General features: G+C 41.3%; 1 protein-coding gene across 3 annotated transcripts in view; it reads left to right on the top strand.

Annotated features, from left to right (window-relative positions):
• The first annotated feature begins 4,861 nt into the window (after positions 1-4,861).
• trip6 (thyroid hormone receptor interactor 6) overlaps positions 4,862-7,266 on the top strand; it is a 14,614-nt gene continuing 12,209 nt past the window's right edge. Inside the window, exons 1-2 of one of the 3 annotated variants that reach the window (XM_014030408.1) lie at positions 4,862-5,056; positions 5,424-5,472. The gene's annotated coding sequence lies outside the window, so the exon portion shown is untranslated. The remainder of the gene's footprint in view (positions 5,057-5,423; positions 5,473-7,266) is intronic. The other 2 variants (XM_014030407.1, XM_014030406.1) reach the window with 2 other exon arrangements.

Here is a 7,266-nt window from a genome sequence, read left to right as displayed (position 1 = left end):
TGTGAGAGCAGATTAACGGCGGGGAGCTCTTTATAATGTCCTGCAGGAAACTCCCTTACAACCAAAGCGGCTTGTTTCCTCTTTCCTCAATGGCCCCACGCGCACGGTGGAAGCAAAGCAGGAAAAGCCGCGACCCGGGCTCCAAGTATTTTTAGTGGTCTCTCAGTTTTTCTAAACCCCCATGGCTCTAAGAGAAGTAATGGCAGGAAAGCTTGGTGTGTTTTTGTGCCACGTTGAACAAATATGTACTTGAAGCCCTTGGGGAGATGCGGTACGTGCCTGTCTGTCCAGGGGTGAACCAGGAGAACATCCCCCACCAACGCCTTCCTATACCCTTCAGCCCCTCTCCAGGACAAAGGAAACCACCAAAACGGAAGCTGGAACACCAGCTCATTGTTTAATAAACAAGCTATTCTCCAATTATTGAGAGGTTATCGGAACAAGTAATTAAAAAAAAAAAAGTCAAGCGAGGCGAATGCACCATTTGATGCCAAATGTCAGATGATGAAGAAAGAGTCACTAAAGGCCGAGATATAAAACGCTTGATTACCAATTATTTCTGGTATAAAAGCTAAAAGTTGAGTCACGCAACAGTGCAAATGGTATTATTTTCATATCTAATGAGCCAGAGTTTTGTGCAGACTTTTAAAATAGTCTTATAAACAGTTCTCCTGGAAAATAATTAATCCTTAACAAAGGAATTGAACCAGTTTTACCAACTTTTGACACTTTCGTAGCTAAACGACCTGAAAACATTTTGCTTAACAAAGAGCTGCCCACTTCTGATCAAGTGAGGGATTTGAAAACAAAGTCTTAGACCCAACAAAAAGTGTACTTTTTTACAGAAATAATGATTGTGACAAGTTATTGAAGGCCAATCTGTTCTTGTGAGATGGTTTGGATCTTTGAAATTCTGGATAAAATGTGTACGAGGTATCAGCTGCAGGCATTCAAGGAGAGCTGTTACCAGCTACATGTGGCCTTTTTGAGATGCCACAATATGACGTCACTCAACTGTTTTCTATTTGTTTCCTTTTTTTAGTTATTCATAAATGAAATACCAAATCTATTTTCAGTTTGACACATATAGCATTTTAGCTAGGTGATTCCAAAATGTTATCTGGACAAAATGCTAACTGAAAAACTGGTCAAACAGGGGATTATCGTCTTTCATTTGTCAAGTTTTTACTGGATTTTTTTCTCCTTCTTAAACTGTCAGAATTCTGCTCAGTGTGCAGCCATGCTCTATAGGAAGAACTGGATTAGGGGAAAAATCAAAGTCCAAAGCAAAACTCTAAAATACCTTTAAGAAGCTTGAAGAGTTATTGATCAGGACCACTTTTAAATATTGCAGGGAAGCAAAAATGGAAATTAAAGGTTGTTTAAAACAGTTTCAAAGGATTGTATCCTGACTGTGGTGAAATTTCCATGAAGACTCATACATAGATTTGAGTAATTGTTGCCATCCCAGCATTATCTCCTTTGCGGAGGTAATAAGTGGACCACACTCTGCCCGGAAGCCTCTGGCTTGCTGCCTGAGAGCAGAGGCGAAATGTTATGAGGACCGAGAGGAAGGAAGCAAAACAAACTAGATCTTTCTAGATGGGAGACACCTTCTTTTAGTGCGGAAAAACAACCGCTACCCCACCCCGAGTGAGAGAAATGCAGCCGACAGATGTGCAGGAACTTCCACACTCACACACAGAGTTATGAATACATCCTGTGAAGCTGCACAGAGACATGGATGAAAACGCAGGACATCCGTCAAAATATCAAGCAAAGCAGGAGAGAGAGGAGAAGAAACAGAGGTGGTGGTGGGGGGACAGGTAGTAAAAGAGAGAGGGGGGAAAAGGTGCAAAGGTCAGCTGAAAAACAAGCAGAAAGTTGGCTCATCGTCGGTGAAGTCGTGACTTCACAGTTTGTTGAGCAGCAACACTGAACTTTGAACTAAAGTATTTCCTTTGAACAGAGTTTCAAACAGGAGGAGCTTTTTTCAAAGAAGAAGAAAAATCAGATAAAACCTGCAGGGGTGGCCTTTTGACTAAAATAGAGCAGGTATTCAGTGACAGGGCTAGACCTGGCGAGTGCCCCCCACCCAGCCGTCTGGCTCCACCCCTTAAGGGATTATCACCCACTGCTAATTTTACAGATCCAACCTGACGATTATCCATGGTCAGGTCCCTGAGGCCACAGGTCCGGGAGGGAAACCCAGACTTCCCTCTCCCCAACAAGACTTTACAGCTCGTCCTGGGGGACCCCGAGGTGTTCCCAGGCTAGAGGGGATAATCCCTCCAGTCCTGGGTCTTCCCTGGGGCCTCTAACCAGTGGGACATGACTGGAACACCTCTAAAGGGAGGTGTCCTAATCAGAAGAACCACCTCAACTGAGTCCTTTCAATGAGGAGGAGCAGCGACTCTACTCCGAGCTGCTCACCCTTTCAGTAAGGCTGAGCCCAGCCACCCTACACATTTTATAGATATTGATCTAAAATTCAGTGTGGTAGCAGTTGACAGTCATTCACAACATGAACTCCGAGCTCTACCAGATTACACAACATGTTTTTTATTTAACCAGACAAATACCATTGAGATCACAGATCTCTTTTGCCAGAAAGGCCGGCAGCCTGACGTGCATGTTTTAGATCTGTAGGAGGAAACCCACGCAAGCACGAGAACATGTAAACTCCATACAGAAAGACCCCAGGTCCAAACCAGGGATCAAACCCAGGACCTTCTTGCTGTGAATCATCAGTGCTAAACACTGAGCCGTCCTGTTATTTTAATGTTTGGACCAAACATTTGTATTTTTGAACAAGAGTTATCTAAAACTTTGGTGCACACGGTGGTGAGGAATATAAACTTGGCACAAAAAGTAAGTAAATTAATGTTTGGTAGATTATTTCTTTGTTGTAACAATGCTTCTTCGCAATAAATCTTATAGCGGGCACCTGGAGGTACCAGAAGCTCAAAACAAGTCAATAGAGCAAAATAAGCTGTTTGGCAGAGATGATTTGGCAAATTTTTCATGTGCACATACTGCTCACCCCACAAATGCATGTTCCTTACAAATGTGGCACCATTCAAAAGGGAAATTAACAAAATTTTCTGCAATATAAGATTTATTGCCAAGAAGCATTGTTACAACAAAGAAATAATCTACCAAATGTGCTTACTTTTTGTGCTAAGTTTACATTCCTTCAAGGAATGTTTCTCTGTTTCAGATGCTGTGCTTTGGGTCTGAATCAGCAGAAAATACTAGCTTGTACATTTTTGGTATCATAGAGACCAGTTTTTGCATTTTAATACTCATAAACAGGATGTAAAGTAATGTAGAATTGTCTACAGAGCTGCTAATTTAAACACAGCTAAGCTTTCTCTTTGTACAAATCCTTTGAAAATGAAAATTGAAAGAAAAATGTTTGCATGAGATGTGAAGTTCATGTGAGCGTCCTTGTTCTTTTATGTGTTTGGATGGGTGTCGGACCAATTGTGTTCTTTGTGAAATAGAAGTTAAAAAAAAGAAGAAGAGGAAAAACCATAAAGGAAAACAACGATTAAGAAAACAGAGTGGGAGATGTAGGTCTCTGCTACTTCCAGGCATTGTGAGAACAACGGATGATGTGTGTGTGGGGGGGAGACGGGAGGGAGTCGGTTGAGGAAAAGTGAGACCATTACTAAACGGGTTCACCAATGGCCGGAAGCCATTGAGTCTGTCCCGTTGGCAAAACTGGGCAACGCTCTCTTGTGACTTCCTGCATCTTAAAGCCATCTGTCAGTGCCCATCAGCGACCGACTGACCCTGTTTGTGATCAAATGCGGAGCTTCAGTCGAATCGAGGACCATCAATAAGGCTCACATGAAGGGGCTTCCCATCGTTCTGTGGTTTCCTGGTCGCCTGGGCCCAACTGTATCTGATAAGGTATATGGASCGGGGCCATGCTTTGACTTCAGAACTCCCAGTTGGTGCCAAAGAGTTGATGTCTCCTGCAACAATAACACAGATCTGGTCAAACGGCCACTTCCTGAGCTGATCTGGACATATATGGGCAATGGCAGAGAGGAGGAGGAGGAGGAGGAGGAGGAGGAGGAGGAAGGGAGATCCCCCTGAGCCAAGCCTCAGTTGTTTATCTTCAGTTTGGCAGAAATAGACCAGGAAACAAAAAAATAATTGATTACATTTTGAAAGGAATTACTTGGTGACAGCAGTGTGTTTCTAACATTGTTTTGGTAGAAGGAAGAAAAATGACTGAGGGAGTTAACGGGTTTGGGACAGCTGACCCAAATTTGATGAAGCGTGAAATTTTTAAGCCATATTTGACCTCTTCTTTTGGTATGTGAGAGGAAAAACAGCTGGGTCCACCAGTTGAGTGTTGTTCTTGACCAAATGTGATACATTTAGTGCACAAAATGTYCAGGGATGTCCAATCCTGGATCTCTCCGAGTTCTGCAGAAGCCTGTTAGTCACTTATTTATTCAAATCAGGTGTGTTGAAGCAGAGAAACATTTAAAACATGGGGGAAAAAATCAGAACCAGAACAACAGGTGATGAAGTGCAATGAAGATTTCTAAACAGAAGACAGCTCCATTTATTTTGAATGAGAAATAAAAATGTCTGAAATAGCAAAGGTCAAAGCAGGAATGTCCTGAATGTTTTAAAACATTAATTTGCTGAAATTGTTTAAAACTACGGGAGAAGATTGATGTCGAAAATCTACGGAAGACATGAACGAAAGAAAGAGAAATATGAAAACAACAGAAGAAAACTTCACTTTTTTAATTTCTCTCTCTCTCTCTCTCTCTCTCTCTCTCTCTCTCTCTCTCTTCCCTGCTCCACAGCTCGTGCATGCCTGCGGGAACGCGCACGCAGCTACGTCACACGCTGGGGGAACGCAGCGTGAGGAGTCGCTTCTCTCTCTGGTCAAAGAGGCCTGCAGATCCGCGACGAAAGTAGGTTAACGACGCGTCGGCAGAAACTGGGCGTCTTCGGGACAACTTTCACCGACACAAGGGTGTTCGGATGGACGAGTAGGTCGAGTTTGTTCGGCTCATTTCGGGCGGTAGGTGTCTGTTTTTCCGTATCGCTCCGTTTGACGGTCGTGTGTTGAAAGTTAGCCCCGGTGTTGTGTCGAAAAAAGCTCCCTGTCTTGAAAGGCGCCGCTCGAATTCACAACATGCTAGCAAAACAAGTAAACAAGCCTGTTATTAAAGTTAAATTGTGGGTTCTATAGCCTCATTATGTGTTATTTTATCACTTAAGTGGCATATTCTGCTTATGTGTGTCTCAGATGGATTTAGACTTTGATTATTGGACAAACAGCTGAGCAGATTGTGTGTCTGTTCATTTATGATACCATCATGCTGTTGAGAATCTTTAGTTTGTTAATTTGCTTTTTGTTTACATTTTATTTTGTTCTTCATGTGTAGATGAGACCCATGGGTGGAGGACCTCAAGACCACAGACACTTTTAAAAAGGTACAAAACTCTTAAATTTATCTTTAAAGAAATGTTCAGAAGTACAAAGAGGACCCTCTCCCCGTTTTTCACTGCTTGTCATGGCACTTCTTCATATAGGTTATTTTTATTTATTTATTTTATAGTAACTAGCACATATTGCTGATCAAAATTAGCCATCTTAGCCTCTTACCTCCTGAATAGAAAGTGTAACGGTAGTTTGAACATAAAAAATAAAACGTGTTTTTTGAAGGAAACATGCCATCTGCTGCCTTGATACCAAAGATTTAAACAAATGACTTGTGTGATCTGTTAGAGCTCAGAGTATGTGTTGGGAACGACTCTCAGCTACCACAACACCAAATRTTAGCTCAGTATCTGTAAAACTGACAGAGCTGTAGCCATTTTTGTGTTTGCTAAAGTTGATTCGTTTTAAAGGTCGTTTTGAATTCCCTGCATTTTGCTGCCAAATTTTAAAAAAGTGCAATCAATTAGAACTCTTAGTATGTGTTATGGATTAGTTTCAGCTACTACCACACCAAATTTTAGCTTACTATCTGCATAAAGCATATTTGATTTTTCTTTAGCTGTGACAAACCTCAGAATTAGGTTTTACTTCTAAAGTTAATCATTTGTAGATGTGGATCATGTAATAACTGAATTTCATTGGAGTCTGCCCAGCGGTTCATGAGATATTTTGCTAACAGACAAACTTGCACACTGATCTCCTGATAAAGCTCAGAATGACAACGTGCAGTGACAACTTCAGTTGTTCTTATTATTCTGCTTCATTTTAGTTATTTTGTTTATTCCTTCAAACTTGATGCTCGTCATGACCTTCACTCATTTCAGGACTTTTTAGCTGTCAGGAGTCTCAGCTGATGGGAAAGATAAATGTGTTAACTGTGTTAGGGTGAGAGGRGATGAAACTGTAGAGATTAGTTTCTCAGCCAAGCTCCGGATTTGAGCGAGTACTCATCCGGATTCAGACAGACTCCTGGTTAAATCAGAACCTCGGTGGAGGTGGCAGACGCTCTGTCCTCCACGTGAAACACGGTTTACACAAAGTCCTGACACTGGCTGGGTTTAACGTTTTAACTCTACAAACAATGAAGCTAAAGCAGCGACATAGCTAAAGGTATAAACTCGCCTGTTTGGAAATGTTTTGACATGCAGCGACATTAGTCTAATCCTCTTAGCCTCGAGGATGATTACACAACCCACATCCAATCAGTGCGAGTGGGTTATTAATTCCTGCACACAGACAGACAGCACTTCTGCTGGGTTTCATCTGCCTCCTTTCTGCAGTTCAGTCTGTTTCAGTTTCACGTCCGCTGCATCGTAAACCCGCTGGTGTTCTTAGTCCAACATAAAACTCTGTCATGATGGATGTTTAGACAAATAGAAAGTTATTTTGAAATTTGTAATTGAGTCATTCTGACTCCAGTTTATAGAACCAATAAACTTTTTTTTAAAGAATAGCATATGTTTAAATAGCCACTCAATTTTCAAACATTGTCCAAAATCAGAAATAATTTCAACCAGTTCTGGCTGATTTAAATTGCTCTTTAAAAACTAGAAGACCTTTTATTATAAAATATTGTCAACAGTTATGTTTAAGTAAGAAACTACCTCAACTTACTGATTATTTGGTTATTTATTTTATTATAAGTACACTTTAAGTTAACTTTTCTGTTGTAAGTGGTGATTAATTGACAGATGTAGCTCTGTAGAAAAACATTCATTTTCTTAGCTTCTAAAGGGCTCGACACACGGGAGGCGACGTCGCTCGCTCTCCATTCATTTCCTATGGAG

This window comes from Austrofundulus limnaeus, unplaced genomic scaffold (assembly GCF_001266775.1).
Source record: "Austrofundulus limnaeus strain Quisiro unplaced genomic scaffold, Austrofundulus_limnaeus-1.0 Scaffold1056, whole genome shotgun sequence".
NCBI lineage: Eukaryota > Metazoa > Chordata > Actinopteri > Cyprinodontiformes > Rivulidae > Austrofundulus > Austrofundulus limnaeus.
Note: the sequence above shows the minus strand (reverse complement) of the source record. Positions and strands in the feature narration are given on the sequence as shown.